The sequence below is a fragment of the Dermacentor andersoni genome, chromosome 1 (genome assembly GCF_023375885.2).
Source record: "Dermacentor andersoni chromosome 1, qqDerAnde1_hic_scaffold, whole genome shotgun sequence".
NCBI classification, from domain to species: domain Eukaryota; kingdom Metazoa; phylum Arthropoda; class Arachnida; order Ixodida; family Ixodidae; genus Dermacentor; species Dermacentor andersoni.
The window spans coordinates 152,286,030-152,309,153 of NC_092814.1; the positions used below are offsets into that span (position 1 = coordinate 152,286,030).

Here is a 23,124-nt window from a genome sequence, read left to right on the forward strand (position 1 = left end):
CGGGGCTGCTGCTGCTCCCCTCACTGGATTGCCGACGGCGACTGGCTGGCGAAACCCACGCATGTCCTTTTTCATCTTGCCATTTCCAATCCCATTCCCAGTTTATGGGTGCGGTGTTCCCAAACGCGTCCGCAGCCTCCGCTCGGCTGGCATGCGCGACCAAAGAAAACACACATGTCGGTACAGATGGCGGGCTCTTTTGTGGAAACGTTCCCGCCCTCGAAATTGCCTGACAATCGCGCCTGCTCGGTTCAGGTACTCCTTCGAAAGAGCGAGAGGAGCGCTCACGATCCTGCCGCGACCGAGCGCCGTCTTTTCCCTCGTGCGCTGGGCCATCGGCCGGCGACTCCCTATTTCTTCCGAGCACACGGCTCGACTTGCTTTTGCCCGGCGCTTGTAATTACTTTCCGAGCCCCCGCTCTTCATCTGCGTGGGCCCCGTTTCAAACCTTTTGTCTTTCTCTCCTGTCGCTTTCATATTCCGCCGTCAGCTTCCGCTCGCGGACCCGCAGGCGGCGACTTTGTGTTCTTTAATTGGGCCGGGACAGAGACACGCGATGAAATGAAGGCACCCACGTTATCTTCTGGCATGTGAGTTGCACAACCCAGAGACCTTCCGCGCGTGGCCCTTTTACTTTCTCCCGAGAAAACTGGAGGGGAGGGTAGTGCGGTTCGCGAAATACGGCAAGCCGGCGCTGCCTCCTTCGGGGAAGAACAGCCTTTCTGACCCTTCCGCTGGAAGCTCCGAGGGCATATTATGAAACTGGCGAAGCCACGCGTGCATATGAAATTGTCACACATGGTCAAACTATCTCTTTTTCTCTTTTTTCCCTCTTCCGCTTTTTCCCTTCGTGTTCGCGAAATTCTCATAACCTCGCGTAGCGGCAGAACAGAAGGCGAAATAAGCGCTGAGGCGCATCGTACGTATTTCGCCGGTGTGAAGCAGGGTTATGTTCTGTTCCCTTTTCGAATTCAGTCGCCATGTTCGGAAGTTTTCCACTCACCATCTTGTTCTGTGGTTGCATTGTCGAAGCATCAGCAACAGTGTTACAAATAAGCAGCTACAAGTAGCCCAACAAAAAATAGCTTCGCCGAATTGGCTCATTTCTCGTAAAACGAGCGAACAAAAGCATTTCTCTTTGCATGGTAGCGCTGCATTACTGATGAGAGACAAGAAAAAAAAAAAACAGTGCGAATAGCTGCTGCCTGTGAAACGAAAGGCGCTGATGCCGTGCACGTCCTTACTAGGCGCGTAGAGAAAGAACAGAGAGGCTTCAAGTCCAGATAAATGCTTTGGTTAGGGGTATAAGCGTTTAGCTTGCCGTAAAAAGACTTGCGCCGATTGCTGCCGCGAGTCCTGCGCCGTGCTGTCACCCCTCACCGACCGTGATCTCTTTAGCGACATCGGCGTGCTGTGAGCGACGCCAGCCAGCTGTCTATACTGCAGCCCAAGCTGCGTGGTGACAGGCGCGGCGCTGCTCCTTTTCCGTTCCTTCCAACCTAGAGGAAATTCAATTTTTGAAAGCTCGATTTGCGACTGAGGGTTAATGAGTGAGACAGTCGCGCTTGGAGTCGCAATTCGCTGAGCTTAGAGCACTCAAGCCTTTTCGCGCTTGAGTTGCGACACCTGTCGCTTTCCTTAAAGGCCGCCGAGCAGGTGACGCAGTGTAGCCCTCGATCACATTGCACTTCCTTCTTATTCCTCTTATTCGCGAAAGAGTCAACGTTGTGGCATCTTTTCGCGAACCTGAGTCGCCTTTAAGTCAGACGTCTACCAGTGAAACACACTGAGGAAGACAAAAAGGCGGAGACATACGGAGGACAATGGAAGCGCGGAGGGCAGGATTGCGGCTACATCAAGTGTCTCACTGTGACGCAAGTAGTGATCGTTGGGTGAGGTTGCAAGAGAGTGGCTTGACTGTATTTTTCTTCCCTTTTCCTCAGCCCGAGTCGACGAATCGCACTCCGCCCGAGCGTCACCCACCCTGCCGACGACCATGAACTCACCGTGGAGCAATTTCGGATGCCTTCTTCGACGTTGCTCTGTTAGGTTTCACGGCAATTTGTGTTTGTTCCTGAATGGACATAAGTAACTCGGATGGAAATAAAGGGGAAAAGAGAAGAAGATTGCATTGAAAGCGGTCTTCCACCCTATTTCATGTTTGAAGTGCCTTGTGACTATGTCCTTAGTGCTCCTTTCTTTTGCTGTTAATGTTCTCCAATTTTTCCCGTTGTGCTTTCACAATTCTGGCATCAATGTCCATCTCTAGATTAGCAATTCCTAAATAAAGTAAACTCGCACGCATTCAGAGACCGCTAAGGTTAGGGACGAATATCGCATTTGCAAAGCTTTGACATGGAATATTCGTTCTTGAAGTATCACAAAAAGAATTTATAACGAAGACCCTTAATAGGGGTCCTGCGTCGCTCCACAAGTGCGTTGAGGAGTGGGGATGGTCGTTGTTCATTCGATATATATATATATATATATATAGAGAGAGAGAGAGAGCGAGAGAAGAATACAGTGAAAGGCAGGGAGGTTAACCAGAGGTAGTTCCGGTTGGCTACCCTGCACTGGCGGAAGGGTTAATATATCTTTGCGTTCTGGCAAGGTAGGTTGTCAGGCAAGCTTGTGGGTGCTCAGCTCAAAGTTTTTTGGAGCACCGTAATGACTGCTTCAAGTCCATTTTTAATTGCTTAGATGACCACTACCGTATTTGTGGGTGTGCTCCGCTGTTTGTGTTTATGACTGCAGTGAACTAATTACATAACGGGACTAGTCAAGAGGCAACGCATCGAACCGAGATAGTGAAAAAGAACGATTCGCGCGTGAGCATCACTTCTTTTAAGCTTGAAGACAAAGAGTTGCTGTGTTCCTCTGTTGCCGTTGATATGTTCCTCTGTTGCCATTGTGCAGCAGTTAAGTACACGCTGTGCTGTCTAAGTGGCTATGGCCTTCTGCTACTGAGCGGGAGGTCGGGGGTGCGACTCTGCGCCGCGGCGGCTGCACTCAGATGGTGGCGGAATGCAAAAACCGTCGTGTTCGTGTTTAGGTGCATTTTAAAGTACCTCGGATGGTTCAGTTTCATCCGAAACCGTCTACTACGGCCTATTTCGTAACTCTTGTGTTGTTTTGAGACGTTAAAATCAATCAGAGATGAAATAAGGGATCAAATAATGAGAGAATCAGTTTGTTACATCGTCTTGCTGCTTTGCAATCAGCCGAGGTAAAAATATTGCGGATATTGCGGACACAGGTTAATGCCGAGTGCGAAGCAGAAGCTTTTGTGACTTGTGCGTGTCAGGATATGGGCTCCTCTGTTTGTGTTGCAAAAGCTTAAAAAGTCTAATTCTGGTGTTTTTCTGTGCCAAAAGAACAATCTCATTATGAGGCACACAGTAGTGGGTAGTGGAAGACTCCAGATTAACTTTAACTCCTGCGCAGTTTGCCAACTTTTTCGAGCGTGACGCTAAACCGAGACAAAGTTCCGAATTTTTGTTAAATTATACTGCAGCGTCGCTAAAATAGTCGCAAGTACTGTCGAGTGATTTAAAATAATGTGGACTGTATAGAACAGTATAAAATTAGCTAACATGACGCAACACCTACGGAAACTTTTGCGTTCGTCCTTTGTCCGTGCAGATGATGAATAAAATAACTCAGTGAACACCCAAGCACTTCTTATGAGTTGTGAATGCGAAAGCATTAATCTCCAATTGAACGCCGCTGAGCGGCCCTTCAAGTTATGAGCTCCTCGTGAGCGCGTTGAGACGCTTGGCCAACGCCTCCAAGATAGCACAAGGCCGATGCACTTCGATCAGTGATGTCATGCTACCTTGCCCGACTGCCACAGAAGCTCCCGGGTAAGCCGAAGTGATTTTGACGTTGCCGACTTTTGTCACACCGGCCTTCGCAAAGAAAATTTCGGTCCAAGTAGCATGATGTTATAAAGCAGAGTGCGTGTTATCTAGGAGAGAGAGATGCAAATGAGAGAAAGGCAGGGAGGTTAACCACAGTTACAACCTCCGGTTTGCTAGCCTGCACTAGGGGAAGGGAAATGGGAAGTAAATACGGAAAGAAGAGCGGTGACAAAAATAAAAGTCTGAAAGAAGAATGAAAAGGGACGGAATGGGATCATTATAGTCTTTCTAATAGGCCACTGCCACGTAAAAAGGTCAACAAAGCCTTGACCGACTTTCGGTGCGATGACAGTTCATGTCGGCATTCGAAGACTGACTGTTCTGAAAGTGGCCTGTCGTCAAGGCGTGCCAACGCGGTCGCTATCGACAGCCTGTGCGCGCTGTATCGAGGGCAGTGGCAAAGTCTCCTCGCCGCCGCAGTGACTACAAGCCCCGCTCTCGTCCATACCGACTCCGAAGGCGAGAAATCTTGGGTAAGCGACACCAAGCCACAGTCGGCAAAGTACTGCTGTCTCGAGTCGAGAAGGTCCAGATGGGGGTAGAAGTCGAAGGGACGGGTCCAATCGGTGTGGACGTGTGTGCTTCAAGCTTGGTGTGTTCCATAAAGTTCTGATGGCTTCATTTGTAAGCACACGAATTTTCATTGCAGCGTCTGTTCTTGAGAATGGAATGGAGTCTTGCAAGGCCTCCTCATGTGAAGATCGTGCTGCTGCGTCAGCATGTTCATTGACCATTATGCCACAGTGGCTTGTAATCCACTGTAACGTGATGTCGTGTTCTTGGTCGACGAGGTGGGTAAGCAGCAGTCTGATTTCTAGAACTACTTGTTCGTGGGGTCCGCGGCGTAAGGCAGAACCCAAACAATGAAGAGCAGCCTTGGAGTCACTGAACGCGCTCCATTTCTTGGGTAGCTCATCAGAAATTGCACGAAGTGCACAACGAATAGCAGCGAGCTCCACTGCAGTCGATGTAGTCTGGTGAGATAGTCGAATCTTTATGGTGGAGTTTTTGCAGGAAAGATCACCGATCCTGCAGACCCATTCACCGTGGTTGAAGCGTCAGTATATAGATGATGATGCACGTTGTATGTCTCGTACAGCAAGAGCAGTGAAAGTTGCTTGAGTGCTGGAGATGAGAGTTCGGCTTGAGAGAACTCTCGCTGGAGCTGTATAAACTGATGGAAGGTATGCACGATAGGGTATACTGTTTCACAAAAGGAGGCACGTGGTCGATCCTCTGGCAGTGAGGCTAGATGATGGGCAGGGGCTCGAGCAAGGTGTCTTACGCTGGGAAATCGTGTGCAATCGTAATTGTTTCAGCTGTTGACGAGCATCGCGGCAATCCAAGAAAAACTCTAAGTGCCTGGGCCTGGACGCTTTCGAGTGGACCGATATTAGTTCTGCAGGTGTTGGTCAGCACAGCTGTATCGCAAATACCCAAGAAAGAGCGTCTTGTATAGTTGCATCATTGCATGTACTGACGTATCCCAGGCTTTTCCTCCAAGAAACTTGAACACGTTAGAAACATCCGTCAGGCGCTTCTTTCGGTGGGCCACATGAGGACTCCAGCAGAGGTCACGATCAATGATTACGCCTATGAATCGGTGCGTCCTGACATTAGGTACGCTTTGACCGTCGATAGAGACATCGTATGATCTCATTGGAGGCGCTTGTTTAGCCCAGTAGGTGAGACATTCGGCTTCTGAGCGTGGAGTCGAAGGCTCGAAACTCATTACCGTCAACGTTCTTCCTTTCGAATTTATTCCGTGTTTTATACATTAATTTCTTTAAAGCAATTACCGAAGCGCAGTTAGAACGCAGGCGAGAGCTAGCGCTGATAACACAGGCTTCCGAAAGCGAGGGCGACGTGGCGTCGCTGCGAGGCCCTCTCCCCTCACGCAACTAAAGCCCCTCTACCGAAGGTAGAGGGGCGTTACACTCAACACCTGACGCGCCAGTGTGGCAGCAGGTGTCCCCTTTCGCCCGCTCTGCTCCGTCGAGACGCGCACGTGACGTCGCGTCTCAGCCAATGGGTATGTGGGTGACTTTCGCTGCTCCAGACGACAGGCGCCGGCTTTCGCGCTCAATGGGCCGTGTGATGCTTTCACATCAAGAAATTTACCACCATGGTGCACAGGGCTTTACTGTTACGTCTACAAAACAACGGATGATCAAAGGTGAAATATTGTGTTTGCCTTCAGACTACAAGTTCAGTACACTGATTTTCTGACACAAAGACGCACTTGGTTCAGTAATGTGCGGAAATTTTCCGGCGGCACTCGAGAGAGCAGAACAGAATTGTGTGGCACGGGCACGTTCATGTTGCTACCACAGTGAACGACAATTACATGACATTTATACAGGTCAAATACTGCGTTGCTGTCTCTTGCTCCAGTTGAAACTCTGCGCTGAAATAACTTATCTGAAAGCCGAGAGAAACGAAAGCAGTGCACAGAAATTCACTAATATGTACTATTATTTTACAGCATAAATGCCGTATTGATCACCAGCTACGTTCTGTATTTCACCATAAAATGTATTACAAATGATCATTTGAGTGACTGCTGCGTCTGCTCACGTTCACCGATCGAAGGTATTTAGTGAAAATGCAGCAAGTGCAGCGTTAACACCCGTTCTATATATATATATATATATATATATATACCTCTCTCTCTATATATATATATATATATATATATATATATATATAGAGAGAGAGAGAGAGAGAATACAGAGAAAGGCAGGGAGGTTAACCAGAGGTAGTTCCGGTTGGCTACCCTGCACGGGGGGAAGGACTAAGGGGGATAAAAAGAGAAAGAGAGTGGAAAGGGGAGATAGAGAGAAAGAGAGACGAGCACGAATAAAGCGCGTACACTATAGAGCGGTAGGGGCCGGTATTCTTAAAGTATATCGTGAAGCCCCGTAGACCCCAGGAACCCTGATAACGCGAGTAAGGCCTTCAACGCGGATGTTCTTTCAGAGCGCTGACCTAAAGCTTTCAGTTCTGATAGTGGACGATTGTGCAACTGGTCCAGTACTCTGCACATCACTTGTCTCTGGGCACTATATCGTGGGCAGACACAGATAATATGTGTGAGCGTCTCTTCGCTGTTGGATGTGTCGCACGTGGGGCTGTTGGCCATTCCAATAAGGAAAGCATATGAGTTCGTAAAGGCAACGCCTAGCCACAGACTGTACAGCATGGTCTGTTAACGTCATGATAGCCCAGGCGGGAGGTGCACCCGTATGTCCGGAGACAAAGAACGCAAACGACACATGATGAAAACGTTCGAGTCCCACAGGGGGCAAACTACAATCACGGGACTTCAATCGCAGCCCAGCCACAGCGTCTGTTCGCGAAAGCGGAATGAAGACTCGTTGACCACTTTCATGCGCAGATCGAGCGGCTTCGTCGGCGTGGTCGTTCCCACTGATGTTACAATGTCCTGGAAGCCATTGAAAGATTATGTTGTGTCCCTTGTCATACAGTCAATTTAGGCCGCCTACTTCTAGCTTTTTAATCATGAAGCGCTATCTAGAAACCCGTTTTCAAAGCAACTTTCTTAACTTAGAAGTCGCTGAAACATCGCCAAATCTTTCAGTTTGTCCCTAAAAACGGTCGCTGGCCGCTAAACAGACCTAAAGGTCGCTAAATCTAGCGAAAAAATAGAAACACTGCATCTGGCACTCTTTAACGTGCACCCAATGCGCAGTACACGAGCGCTTTTGCATTCCGCCTCCGTGTTAATACGGCCTCCAGGGCCGGGGTTAAACACGCGACCTCGTGATCACAGCGCAACGCCATAGTCACCGCGTTAACTTGTGTTAGCGCAGCGCCTGGTCACCTACTAGTTGCAATTAGTTAAAGAAGAAGGCAAAAGTGCCGCATAGCTAATTTAGGGCGCCTCTCACATGTTGCCGTGACGTCAGCTACTGACGGCAGCAGCTTTTATGCCGCGTTTCTTACGTAAGCGGTTCGCTCATTTCATGCGGTACCCAGAGCGTGAATGGGGACTTGTATTTACGCAGGATTCTAACTTGGCTATGACGGGAGTAGTCTGTCGAAGAAGGCAGTTGCGTAAGCCTTTGTTCTGAGACCTACAAGAAGTATCGCTGTCGAAACATGAGTTCGCTCCTTTATGAGTTGTACTCCTGAGCTCGTCAATAGCCCGTATGTAACATGCGACACTCAGTGCAAGCAGAAAGTTTAATATATGCGTCGTTACAGAAACCATACAGGTATTCATATTTCATGCGACGCCTAAGACGTGTCAACGCAACTTGCATGAACTTACGCTCTAAATTTTGAAAAAAAAAATACCGTAATACCTACGCGGCATTGCACCTGAGCCGCCTGCGCAACAATTTAACCCTGCGAAAGAAAGAAACGACAAAGAACCAACGCATTTTGCAACCAGCGTCACCTCATTTTGCATCTTTCCTCTTACATCAATTCAATCTTTTTTTGTGTGTGTCAACCATCGCGTCGAGCGCACGATCCCGGCGACGAATAACGGCGAGAATGAATCGTTACAAAATTTTCCGTTCTCTCTCTCTCTCTTCGTGTGTACGCGCGCGCGAGAGAGTGAACGGTGTGGAACGGCAAAGGCACGTCGCGAGCAATCAAGATCTATCTTAAGCTTTATATTGGTTGTCACTTAAGAACGCCTATTGCCATCTCACGCTGAGCTCGGCTTTGCTCTACAAGATACGCTCCTGCGAAGAATTCTGAAGACGTGTTTTTACGCAGTTCTCTGTGGCCGTCACTTTACCGATGCGCAAACACGTTGCATCGAAATGTGTGACTGAAGGAAATAGAAAAAGAGCCCCGAAGTGCGACGCTATGTGTGCGCCCTCCGCGCAGACTGAACCATTTTCTGGGCACATGTTGTGGCTCACTCATTTTCCAGCAAAATATAAATACTGTTATATAGCTCTTGCGTGCGTATGTGCTGCAAGACGCAGATGGCAACGACATCCGAGATTAGCTGAAATTATGTGAGGTGCACGCACGCGCGTGTTTGTGTGTGTTGTTCGCCTAAGTGCACATCTTAAGGGCACGGTTTTTCTTATCGGTGGGCACTGCGTGCATAGTGTCTGTCCCCCGTGGTCGCGTGTGTGCATTTCGTGCAAGCTATCGTACGAATGACGCTGACGACATCGTACATTATTAGACGGCCAAATGATTCGGTCACTGTACCGTTTTATCATCCTCCCTCATTTCTCTCCACCATACTCACTTCCCGTTGCAGTCTTACGTAAGATAGAAAGCCGTAGGTGGGGTCCTCGGATCCAGCCTACTCCGCCTACTGTCCAGAGTTCTTAACAAAATCACACCCCTTTCTTTATCCAATGAATGGGTAAATGATAAATGAATTAAAAACCGACCGACCGACCGAATGAATGAATGAATGAATGAATGAATGAATGAATGAATGAATGAATGAATGAATGAATGAATGAATGAATGAATCCACAGCTACTTTTCTAGCGAACCACAACCCGTACCTTGCTACACCTTGAATTTATCAGATAATAAGATAGTCCAGATGTGTTCACTAATGCAAAAAGGAAACATACAAGTCTTGACGTGCCGTGTTGGCGTAGTGGATAGGGCGTTTCGATGCCAAGTCCGAGGGCGCGGGATGAAATCCCGGCCGCGGAGGCCACATTTCCATGGGGGCGAAATGCAAATATACCCGTGCATGCCATGCATTGGGAGCACGTTAAAGAACTACAAGTAGTCGAATTTAATTCGGAGTCCCCCACTGCGCCGTGCCTCATAATTAAATCGTGTTCTTTTTTTTTTTTTTGCACGTAAAACCTCAGAATTGAACGTTTTAAACGCAGGTCTTGACGGACGGTGGTGGAGACAATACATAAGGCCTCAAGCATTCATAATACAATGCAAAATATAAAAAAGAGAAACGTGCGTCGGAGAAAAGGCGATCGCGGCCTCAAAGCCTAGCGACATCATTCTGCCTCTGCTGCCGGCGCAACACAGCTCCCTGTAGCGAGAAGCCTATAGCGGTGACGCTATCCTCGTTTCGTGTGGCATCCATCACTGGCTTCGCTCTCGCGTGTTTCGCGTTCCTCCCAAAGCAGCTAGAAGAACGCGTGATCGCGCGAGCGCTGTCACCTGCGCACGGACCACGGCCTTATCGCGGCTTCTGTATGGGTGCACATTTATTACACGGCAGGGCGGTCTGCAGCGTGACCTGCCACAAATGGCGATGCATGAGTCTGGTCAGAAGTGAACAAGCTGGGAGTTGTCCGGAAGCAACTTTTCAGGCTAAGTTTGCTCAGAAGATTTTGCTGCTCTTTTTTCAGAGCAGTGAGAGCGCCAAACATTTATCATAATTCTAATGACGCAATCCTCAAGCACTATAGGGTGACCCACAAGGCTCCACATCAAGCCTGTGAGACCCATGGACTTACTCGCGAAGAATAAACGCTGTTGTACCGCAGCAAAACCGACTCCGCGTACACCCCGGCTTGGTTATTCAAGACTGAACGATGCGCTTCCCCGCTCTGTGCCTTCTGTGGTAATGTAGGCAACGTTAACATTCCATTTGGCTATGCCCGCAGTTCGACACAATGAAAAGCGATGGTCCACAGGCTGCAAGAGAATTGTCTTACGCACAGGACCCTTGAAGACTTAGTTTTCCCTGGAGCGCCCGCGGAAATCGGGAAGAGAGTGCAACGACGGCTGATTGCCTTCATGCGAGGCACAGGGATCTTCGACACCTGGTGGCACACCCGTGATCAACAGTTGACGGCTATGTATGCTAGGCTAACCCCACCTGCTGCAACATCACCACCACCACCATCACCACCGTCCCTGTTATCTCTAAAATGAATTCTCCTCTCTCTCTCTCTCTCTCTCTCTCTCTCCTAAACGCAACGGTAACATTTACGGATGTAAAGCTTACATCAGAGTGCCCGAAGCACTGTAGCTTGAACAATTATTTTTCTGACATCTTAAATGTACTCCTAAATATTTAGCGATTTCTTTCTTTGATTTGCTGTTTCCCTTCGCTGTTCTAACTATCTTTCATATCTCCTTACCCTTCCCCCACTGCAGAGTAGCAAACCAAAATCTTATCCGCTTAATCTCCCTGCCTTTCCCATCCCGTTTATCTCTCTCTCTCTCTCTCTCTCCACTGATGACAAACCAAAGCGAGCGGGGAGGTTAACTAAATCGTGTTTTCCGACATTGGATTTTTGATCACTTCGTTTCGGGATTTCTCTTTATGGGAAAGTCATTTTATATAGCATTTTATAAGGCATTTTATAATGACTTATATTAATAGCTAATTTTAGCCTTTGCACGGTAGCCAACTGCGGTGCCCCATTTTTCTGATTCTTTGGTTACTAATGAAACGGGCAGCACCCGATGAAATAATCAACCAGTATGCGTGACTGCTTGACCTCATGCAATCACAAAATCCTGCTGATGAAAGGCCATCCTAATTTCTTCGACGAAATCAATTTATTGGGCGTAGAAATTGTATTGAAGTTTGCGTCATTCATCGTTCTCATTAGCATTGTCGTTGTCATTAGTGCTTACAAAAAGCTACAGTACAACGAAGACGGAATATCGGCAAACCAAATCCCGATCTAAAGCTTTTGCGGCTCCGCGCATGTCGACGGCGCGCTTATAGACGGGCACAGCGCTCTAAAGGACGCACCGACTGGACTATATACAATCGCCTTGATGCAGCCATACGGCGGCATACAAAACAGCTTCGTCGCAAGAGCTGGGAAGCCTTGTGTAGTTCGTTGCATACTGGAAGTGGTTTTGGAAATGTATGGCGCATACTGAAGGCTCTCCGCACTCCTGAAATCTGCAAGAATCCTACGGCTACATTGAGCATAACGACTGGCCAGTCACTCAAAGTAATAGCAGAGGCATTTGCAGACATTTTCGTCTCTCCTGCATCCAGTGACACCACAATTAGCGACATTCTTTCTTTCACAAGTCACAGCACCGTAACCGCTTCCTACGGTCCAGCTTGCCAGATGGACGAGGCAGATTTCACTCTTGAGGAGCTGCGACACGCGCTGAGCCTCTCCAAACGTCGCACTGCTCCAGGCGCAGATGGTGTAACGTACCAAGCATTGCGGAACGTTGATAAGAGTTTCCATGACCGTATATTGGACGAGTATAATGAAGTATGGAGAACCGGTGTAATCCCTGCTGAGTGGAAATCGTCCGTGGTAATACCAATTTTAAAGCCCGGGCGTCCGGCAAGGCACCTCAAGTCCTACCGACCAATATCCCTAACTTCAAACATCATCAAGTTAATGGAGCGAATGGTCTTGTTTCGCTTAGATGTCAGGCTAGAGGAGCTGAATTTTTTCCCTGATGTCATGAGTGGCTTTCGTCGCCGCCGTTCGGCTCTGGACAGCATATCAGACCTTGTCTCAGCACTCGAATTTGCTAAAGAAAACAAGCATTCCGCCTACATGATCTTCCTAGACATACAGCAAGCTTTCGATTCAGTTCCGCATAAGGCGATTATTTTCGCTCTTGCAACCGCGGGAATTTCAGGTCGTCTGCTCCAGTTTGTTCATAATTTTCTATCGGAGCGCCGGATCTATCGGAGCGCCGGAGCTTGCAAAGAGCTCTCAACGCTACTTCGGAGTACTTGGGTGAAGTTGGCCTGCTCATATCACCTGCTAAGTCGGCTGCAATAGCATATCACCCTAAACAACGCGCTCGTCGAACAATGAGCCGACTGTATCTTGACGAAACGCCTATAAACTGGGTGCGACAACACCGTTATTTGGGGTTAATTGTAGATGATCGCATCTCTTGGCGTCCTGCCGTTAAATCTGTATGCCGCAAATCACACTCCCTTCTTAAGTATGTGGCCGCCTTGACTGCTCGAGGTGCTGGTTGCGACCAAACAACGGCTCTTCAGGTGTACCAGTCATCTGTACTCTCAGGCATGCTGTACGCATTACCAATTTTGAACATACCACCTAGTTTGATGGCCCAACTGGAGCGAGATCATCGCATTGCCCTTCGACTAATGCTTGGATTACCTCGTGAGGCGCAATCTATTGCATTACTTACTGAAGCGCATCAGTTACCCCTGAGGCTGCAAGCAGATCAGAGAGCTCTATATCATATTGAGCGTCTGCACCGCGCATCGAATGGTCAATCGCTCCTTGATCGTCTGATTCATCGCCCATTATCTCGCATGGGAAAAATGGCGGCATTATTTATGGATATCCCTACCGTTTATGAACATGCTGCTTCAGATACGTCTCCGCCTCCAAAAGCTATCACGAAACACGTATTCCCAATTTTCCTCACAATCCCTGACATGCACAAGAAGTCTGATATGGCTGTTTCGGCAATATTCCAATTGGCTCAGTCTCACTTGTTCGAAAAGTTTCCAGATTATCTTCAAGTTTTCATAGATGCATCTGTACACAACGACGGTCAAGGCGCCTCTGTAGCTTTTTACTGCCCTTCAACTCAAGTACGACGTATCTTTCAAATACCTCCTCCAACTTCGTCAACAACTGCGGAACTAGCAGCGATTAATGTTGCACTGAAATACGTGCAAGAGTCTCGGAAGGGAACAACAGTCTCGGAAGGGAACAGCAGTTCACAATAGGTAGTGAGGCACTGGAAGTGGTAAGGGAATACATCTACTTAGGACAGGTAGTGACTGCGGATCCGGATCATGAGACTGAAATAATCAGAAGAATAAGAATGGGCTCGGGTGCGTTTGGCAGGCATTCTCGGATCATGAACAGCAGGTTGCCATTATCCCTCAAGAGAAAAGTTTATAACAGCTGTGTTTTACCAGTACTCACGCACGGGGCAGAAACCTGGAGGCTTACGAAAAGGGTTCTACTTAAATTGAGGACGACGCAACGAGCTATGGAAAAAAGAATGATAGGTGTAACGTTAAGGGATAAGAAAAGAGCAGATTGGGTGAGGGAACAAACGCGAGTTAATGATATCTTAGTTGAAACCAAGAAAAAGAAATGGGCATGGGCAGGACACGTAATGAGGAGGGAAGATAACCGATGGTCATTAAGAGTTACGGAATGGATTCCAAGGGAAGGAAAGCGTAGTAGAGGGCGGCAGAAAGTTAGGTGGGCGGATGAGATTAAGAAGTTTGCAGGGACAACGTGGCCACAATTAGTACATGACCGGGGTAGTTGGAGAAGTATGGGAGAGGTCTTTGCCCTGCAGTGGGCATAACCAGGCTGATGATGATGATGATGATGACGTGCACGAGCAGTTAATTACATCGAAGGTTGTCATCTTTACGGACTCCCGTGCTGCCCTTAGCAGGTTACAACGCAGTGAGCTTGATTGTCCACTTGTGCGCAGCATTAACGACTCTGCGAGCAAAATTACATCACGTGGGGTATCTCTCGTTGCTCAATGGATACCTTCACACGTAGGAATCGCCGGAAATGAAGAGGCTGATCGGCTCGCTTCAAGTTGCGTTCATAACAACTGTGACTGCCCAGAAATTTTGTGGAAGCTTGATGACGCCCGTCTGCTGATTCGTCGCCACCTACTCAAGCAGCATCCAGATCAGCGCGTCGCAAATGGAACGTTCCCGCCCCGTGTTCGTGGTCCAGGCTTGCCTCGTCGCGCTAGAGCACAACTGCTCAAAATGAGGGTTGGTTGCCTGAACGTGCACGAACGTTTATACAGACAAGGCCGTGCGGAAAGTCCATTGTGTATGTCTGGTGGCTGCTACGAGACACTTCAGCACCTTATATTTGAGTGTCCCACTTTCAGTGCGCAGCGCATGTCGCTAGTGAGAAACTATCATCTCCTTGGCCTGCGGTGTGCGACACTCGAGGAATGTTTATACCCCAGTGGCTGTGCATCTAAACGTGATCAGGCCCATTGCGCCATACTAACCTTTATAGAACTAACTAACTTAGGTTCACGTTTGTAGCATGAACATTCGACATTATGTAGTAGCGTGACCTTCAGTGACCGGCCCTACTGTGTGTGATCAGTACTGTACCCTAACGCTTCTTCCTTCGAAGATGGGAGGTGGCGGGTTCAAACACCTTATAGTGTAGATTGTGAACCGACTACCGGTGAAACGATGATTACGTGCAGCTTTACTTGGCGTCTCATCATGGAGAACACAATTAGCCGCATAGCGAACTAGCCATGGATGTGGTTGATAATTGTGGAGGCTGTTCGACGCGGCGTCAATTTAATTCCGGCTGCAGAGTTCTACTTTAGTCTTTAGATTTGTCCTGTTGCAGTGTTCTACTTTGGTCGTTAGATTTGTCCTGTTGCTCTCCTTTCCTCTTTCCTTTTTCCTCCCCTCCTTCCTATCTTCTATTTCTGTGTTGCTGTCACCTCCCTTCAGAAGAGTAGGCAGGCGTTGTGCCCCTTCCGGTGGCAGTTGCCAGCCTGCTCCTCGCTTTCCCTTTCCTGATACCTGTGTATATGTGTATATGTGTTCAAACAAATAGCACACGGTGTCCTTTGTTGTATTGAGATAAAATTTCGGGTTCTTCGACGCGCACAAATGGACTCATAGGACATAGTATGACAAGCGGCATTATTCCTTGACCTTGTCAATATTTGTGAACTGTCTCAGATTATGTTTACTGTTAAAAAAAAAAAAAAAAAACTAATCGTTATGCGCTAGCCCGCTTGCATGGATTAATAAGTAACGTTTATATTGGTCCTTCTAATGATCTAGTGCTTGTGTCTAGCGTTAACGAAATCGAAAACCATCGCGTCAATTTACACTGTGGGCGAAAGTGCTTCTTTGGCGGCGTTAGTTTTGCAAAAATCACATTCACAATATACGATACCAGTATCTGGTAGAAATGTAGATGGTGCACCCTTGCAATTTTCTAATAGTGCCACGCGAGCGTTGACCGCACAGCGTGTCAGCTGCCTTGTAGCAGCGGCAGGATCGGCGACAGTACGCGCAGGCCGCGCAAAGCGACTTTCAGTTCCATTGTATTCTGCTGCAGGGTTCGCCTTCATGACTACCCCTCGCCGCTACAAGGCCGCTGACACGTCGCTGCGGTCAACCCTCGCGCGATATTATTTAAAAAATGCGAGGTTGTACATATTTTTTGCGACTGTATACATTCTTAGCCGGTGCAGTTTTCAGAATTGTGATATATCTCTTCGGTGTTTGCTGAGTTATATAGGGGTGTAAACTTGATGCTTTCATTAATTCATTTTTCATTTCATTAATTCATTTTTTTTCATTAATTCATTTCATTTCATTTTTTTATGCACAAAAACATATGTGAGAGAATTGGAACGTGCAATTAAAGAGAAGACGAAGAATCAGCTTTGCCGTGTCGCCAGAATTTTACTTCTTTTATTTGCAAGAAGTGTTATTTAAATGAGATCGGCCGTTTTACTGCAAGAGCACCTCTGCACTGCACACGTATTTGAATAGGCTATGGCGCAAGCTACAGCTTCTTAATTAGAGGCGTCAAGTGCAGGAACGCAATGAAACTGTTGAATTGCAGTTGAAAGTTTAAAGACATTAACTGCATTCTCTACTTGGACGGGCGTGTAGACAAAGAAAACACGTAAACCCCAGGCGCCAAAACGTAAACAGTCGAGAAAGCACGTACTCGAGATAGCCTAAGAACGAGGGAGATCACGAAATTGCCGCGGAAGTGACTAGGCAAGTGTAGACGGATGCTGTTTTGAAAGTCTACAAGTTTTGAGAACCCTACAGGCCTAGCTTAGCTGCCTCGCGGTGGCACGGATATGCTGTTTTGACAAATAGGCAGAAAGGAAGGCGTGCGGATGTGAACTGTCGTAAAGAGCCGGTAGACACACTCGTGATGTCAACGAATATCCAGCAGCACCGAGAAAACACTCGTGCTTGCGTGCATGTCAGAACACATCAGGAAATACTCTCAACGGGTGAAACCGAAGCCGTCAGGTGTTGTTTCGTGTTAACGCGAGAAAAAAAGACGGCGTCGCTGCCGTATTCTTATTCGCTGTCGCTTTTCATAAGACAGCGTATGCGGGAATTCGAGGAACGTGTGTCGCTCCTTTAATCTGCATTAATCCAGCTTCTGAGAAGCTTTTTGCTCGACAGTGTAAACATCTGCCGCTTCGGGACGCTTGCGAACAGTTCATGCGAGCTATAAACAAGGTGTGCGCTCGTTCCTCTCAACCACAACGCACATTCACTCCGGTGAGCGAGTTTTACTAATTTCAAAAGGAAAACGCTTGCAGGAAGCAGCACGTTTTTTGAAAAGAATATTGCCAACGTAATTAAGTGGTCTTGTGGCAAGATAAGGCTCTAAGCAAATTTGCATGACGGCTGGGCGTTAATTTACATGAAAAGACTGCAAAACAGTGGGAAAAATGTGCGCTTAAATTAACTTTCTGTTCTCCTGCCCTGGTCGTGATTTTCGTCAGGCAGTAGTGGCAAACAAAGCGGAAGCATGCTGCGGTTACGGCTCAGGAAATGACGCTTGGGATCATTTATCTTTCCACATGGGGTCCCTGCAGATAGGAAGAAACCGGGTCGATAATAGGTTGTGATGGACACGCGCGATCGAAAATATCGCTGAAGTGCGGAGGATCCTGCCCTATACGAGCGAAGACCAGCGATATCCTGTGCTTGACATTGCTTAAAATAACGTTATCATTTGGCTGTCAAGGTAAAAGCAGGGCCCGTATTCATAAAAAAAAAACTCTTACGCTAAAATTGCTCGCAAGAAAATCTTTTCAGCCAATCCAGGTGATGGACACACCATTAGCGAAGGCGGTCGGCTATTGGGAAACATCACTTACGAACGAAAAGCTTTGCGCATTCCATTTTAGGTGTTTTAATTACGATCTGCGGGCAGGAGGGGGGGGGGGGGGGGCACGCACTGGATATGTGGTTTTCTACGGCGGAGCACAAGGTCGCGGGCTGGATCCTAGGCCGATGGTGACCGAGTGAACCTGCTTGTGCACTTCTATTTACGTGCGGGCTAAAAAAAAAAAAAAGATTTCCATTTGCTAAAATTATTCAAGACTTGTCCTCCATGGCCTCACTCATTTGCCACCATGCAGTTTCAAGGTGCAAAAGGCAACCATTTGTGATTAGACATCTAAGTACACTTCAACACATGCAGAGGACGAGGACAGAGAGCAGGAACACACAACGTCTGCTATGGCTCCACTGAAGTATAGACTGCCAACGCGCCTTCTTTTTTTAAATCTTTCGTAATAGAACAGCTTAGTCCACAGTTGCCATGGTATTGAGCCAGAACTGACCACTAAAAAAAAAGAAGAAAAAATCGTTTTTCTTTTTTTTTTTTTTACGCGTGCGGGTATTCAAGTGGGGCTATACAATTTATTTATTTTTTTAACCCTAGGAGCAAACCCAAAATATGAGATGCCAGTTCTCGGTTCAGGTGGTCAGCTTCTCTGAAGATTTTCATCCTTGCTTTGCCTGCACATGTGGCTCGACCATACCACCTCATCTGTAAATGCACACAAGGTTGCCGTCAATTTAAAAGTGGTAGCATTGCTACTGCGGTTTTCAACGGGTCCCGTCGGGAAGCAAGGCATATTTGTCATACACTCGCGAGCGTTCGATATTGATGACTGTCAAATAGTTATCCGGTGGTTGGAGACCTATACGCGCTGCTCCAGTCAATTTTAACTGAGGTGCGATAGAGTTATCACGTGACTTCACGGATGCAGCCTCCTCACCGTGGAAATACCCGAATATGGCGGCCACGATGACGTCAGTGCACCTTATTATCTCGCGTACATTTTCTTGCTTTTTGACGGGGGCCGTTTTTTTACCGCATTATCACCGTTATCGATTTGTCGGTCGGCGCATACTGCACCTGTCGTGCTGTCGTGCTGTCACGTTTCTTGGTTACGCATCTTTTCGACGTGCAGTACTCCAAGATGGTGGCCACGATGATATCAATGCAAAGCATCTATAGGAGGATTCGAGTGAAAGCGGTGTTCGCCGCGCTCTGCGGAGTAAATCATCTATACAGTTTTAATTGCATTCCGCTTGCTGCATATTTGTCAATATAATTACTTTCGCAAGATTTACTATTAAGAAAAACATATAATGAAGCAGTTGGGGAACGTCCTAGGGAACGTCCAATTCAGGAGTATTTAACTTCTCATTTAATACGTAATAATTTTACCCCATCATAGAGAAATCCCGCTGAATATGGAAAAAAATATCCACGGAACTAAGCGTTTGCGGATTCGAAGTGCAGTGCCTTAAAACGTACCACGCATGAGCGAATAGCGCTTATAACCTAGCATGCTGATGCTGAGAAAGGGACAGCGTATAGAGAGGTAGGCGTTGGCTCCGAAATTCACGCCAGCGGTCGGCCACGCTCGCTCCACAGATAGCAACAGACGCGGCCATTCATAATAGCGATTAACCAAATGAAGAACCGGAAACAGTCTCCGTCTCCGCCCTATCATTTTGTTGGTGACAGTGCACTAGATCAAAAGTGTGGTTAGTTCGTAGGTGGACCCGCCGTGGTTGCTCAGTGGCTATGGTGTTGGGCTGCTGAGCACGAGGTCGCGGGATCGAATGCCGGCCACGGCGGCCGCATTCCAACGGGGGCGAAATGTGAAAACACCCGTGTACACCCTCTCCTACGCCCTGCGCGCCCGTGCATGCACACATTTACGTGCACTTTCAAGAACTCCATGTGGTCCAAATTATTCCGGAGTCCCCCATAATTTTAAGTTCACAGGCGGCACGATTGAGAGCACAAAGATGGAGGCGCGTAAGCGGGCAGTCAAGTGAATTCCTTTAATGTTGCGCGGGCTGTCTTCATGACGAAGGAAGAAATGTTCGCTGTTGCTTACATCGGGTCCATTGGCGCAAGATCAACTTACTCTGCCGCGCCAGCCACTGCATTGCTAGCAGAATAAATAATGCTGAATCGGACCTTTCTTTATATATAGAGCGATCAACAATTTATTCATTGGTAGCGTTTCTTCTAATTTAGGACTTGCACAGTTGATTAAGTGACATTCACTACTAATGCAGCTAAAACTTACATTGGAAGTTCGCGATTTGCTCTATGGAGTGGCCGACAATATACTTTTAGTCGCGGTCCTCCTACATTGCACCCGAATATTTCTAAAACTTGGCTAAAGTTCTGGGCACCCTGAAGCGCTTCCTAGATGGGAGGTCACTTTTGATCACAGTGGTGTAGACCATTCCCTGTTTAAAAACACATGCCCTGGACGGCTTCCATTTTTTGCTCACCGACGCAGCTTGATGAGTGGACTGATAAGGCGCGTAACCGGATGTTCCTTGGGACAGCACGCTCGGTGCCGTTATGCCGTTATCACGTGCGCGAAATCGTCTATATACTGGCACGTAAACTGAAATAAGCAGGGCAGAAATTATGTATTGAGGTATGCTTCCGCAATGCGATTTCCTTTTGTTTTTAACTGCTTTCTGCTCAACGAAACGCACTGTTACCCTTGCTCGGTTCTTTTTTTACTTTCCTTGCAGCTCAGGACCACTGTCGAGTTTTCTTACAAAATAGTTTTATTCATTTTTTTCTGGTATTATTCTTCAGATATACAAACGAATATAAACCTGTTTAAGTCGGTTCGAGTCGTTATTTGATCGCTCCCGAGTTGAACCCTAACCGTTTTTGTTGAACGACCATGGAAACAGAAAAAGAAAAAAAAAAAAAATGTTTCGGCTCGACACTCTGACAGTCGCCGCTCCGCTTCATATCTACTGTTATGCGACTCCTGTCATGTTAGCGCATGCAGCCGTTGCCTGGCACGAGCGGATAGTTTGGATTCGGATGTTTAAAAAAAAATTATGGCGCGAGTTTGTTGAAACAAATAGGCAGAAAGTGCAGGAAAACACACGCACACACACCTACTTCTGCCTGTACTTCTTTCAAATTATTTAACAGCAGATCTGAAGAAATACATCCTCCATATAGTTCAAAGAATATAAACACGTAGGAAAAGTAACAAGACTTTACTGACGTCAGTGAAGTTGTATTATTTTTGCTACGTGCTTGTATTCATTGAACTATTTCTGTGCCGGAACCTGTGATTCTATGATATATATATATTACATTTTTACATACATATTTACAGTTGTTTACAAAAAGGTTTAATAAATGCCTATGCCTTCCTTTCTTTCTTCCATCTGATTTTTTTCTGATACCTCTCTTTGTTGGTGATGACTATGTGATGCTTTACAAAGACTCGTTTTTTTGTGGGGGGAGGGGGGGCAGTAAATGGTCAGAAACTGACAAACCGCGAAAAGGGGGGGGGGGGGGGGGGATGAGGCAATGCAAGCTCTCTCCTTAAAAGAGAAACGTGGTGGAAAGAACGACGTGTGTCTTTATCGCGGTGTGCCGGATGGATGACGCTGTAAGGAGCGAATGCGTGGATGTCACGAAAAAAATAAAAATAAAGGTGTTTCCGTGGTCAAGGCGGCCGCCAGCAGGCGTTTTCCAAGGTTTTATCCCTCCATTTCGCGGTTCGCTTCGGACGCTTCTCAGTCACAAGCCCTTATTAGCGGTGGTTTCAATGGAAGCAGCAACAATAGCAGCTAGGAACTTTGTCCAGCCACTACTGGCTGATGGGCCGAGACTTTTGGCGAGAACCTCGCGCTCGGGATGCCGCCCTTCTGCTGCTGTGCGCCAGCCTCGTCGGCTCCGACGCGCAGGAAATTGGGTTTGTGGCGAGGGGTGGAGGTTAGCTCGTTAGGGATTAACGGGGCCCGCAGTAATGCACGCATGTGCCCGCGCCGGCGAGAGAAGACGTCAGTGGCTGGGCGTGCAGTGGCGAGGCGCTCGACTGATTACTGCCGTTTTGTTGTACCCGCCGCTGACTTCGTTTCTTCTTTTTTTGCCTGTCTTTTTTTTTTTTTCGTTCTCTCAGTTTTCCTGCGTTCTTCTGATATGCTGAAAAAAAAATATGCTGTGGATAGGTTGACATCTTGCGTGCGTCTGTTCGTTTCTATTGGCCTCACAGCTCATATACTACAAAATAAAGTGAAGACAGTGTCAGGACCCCTGTGACGTGGACGTCAAGAACTGCACGCCTTAGAGAGAGTGAGGTCACTGGTATGTCTATACCCCTTCGTTCCCAAGAGGGCCTAAGTTGCGTTTTCGTTTATTTTCCTTTCATTCGCGCTTCGACTTTTACTGGTTGCGAGCGTATGTGGTTATGGGTCGGTACCCGTTAGTGATCGAATGTATAGCAGCGCGCCCGTTCATCGGTGGCCGATAGACATGCAGTATACTTAACGCACCACGTTCGACTCCTGCATCGAACGCTACTTGTTTGCGCGGTGGCCGCGGCATTCGCTCGGAGAGCACGAAAACTGCGGTTTCCCGCAGCCTGAACAAGCGGCAGGCGCGGGCGCTCTAGGACTGGCCGCCCATCTGACTTCATTAACTGCAATCTCGCGCAGTCCCGCGAGACTCTCTCTGTGCGCCCCATAAACGGCGGCCACTAAACTGGCCACTCTCCAGCGCCCCACTGGGCAGCCGATAAATAGAGAAGCTGTGACAATGTAGCGCTGCTAGCACGCAATTTTTTTTACACCACAGGCGCTGCTTCTGGCGTTGCGCATACCGGCGTGTGGTTTTTTACCTTCGTGAAGATTTCGGTCGCGTAATTTCGCGGTGGAGGGTTAATTTTAACCATCGTTTGGTTCTTTTCCGCCAATCGACTGCACAATGCACGAGGGTTGTTGTGTTCCACCTTCGTTAGAATGTGGCCTCAGCGTCCCGTATATTTGATCGCGTGACATCGGAGCCACCGACACAGGCCCGCGTGCAGACTGGGCCACCGTAGTATACAGGGTGTCCCAACTAACTCTAGCCAGAGTTTAAACATATGCAGATGCCACCAACTGAACAGAACAAAGGTAATGTTGCTTGCCGTCGCTTGGAGATATTCAAACTTTTTTTTGCATTCCGCCTAAATAGATAATTATTCTTAATTAGCTAATCAACTTCTCAAATATTATAATTAGAAGAAAAGTGTCAATGAGAAGAAAAGTGTAAAATAGAAAATCGTAGAGCAACGTGAAAAATTCCCGACACAGCTTTCTGTTGTTCAATACCTGCTACATAAAAGTGTTTTTCCGAGCGTGAAAGTAGCCCCCGAATGCACGCAAAGTGCTTCGAGCAGCCAGTCGCGCGGCAATTTTGCATTTTTAAGCTTAGTAATTGGTTCAGGT

General features: G+C 47.5%; 1 protein-coding gene across 2 annotated transcripts in view; it reads left to right on the forward strand.

Moving 5' to 3' along the window:
- LOC126546208 (uncharacterized) overlaps positions 1-23,124 on the forward strand; it is a 360,532-nt gene that overhangs the window by 152,239 nt on the left and 185,169 nt on the right. The window lies entirely within an intron of this gene.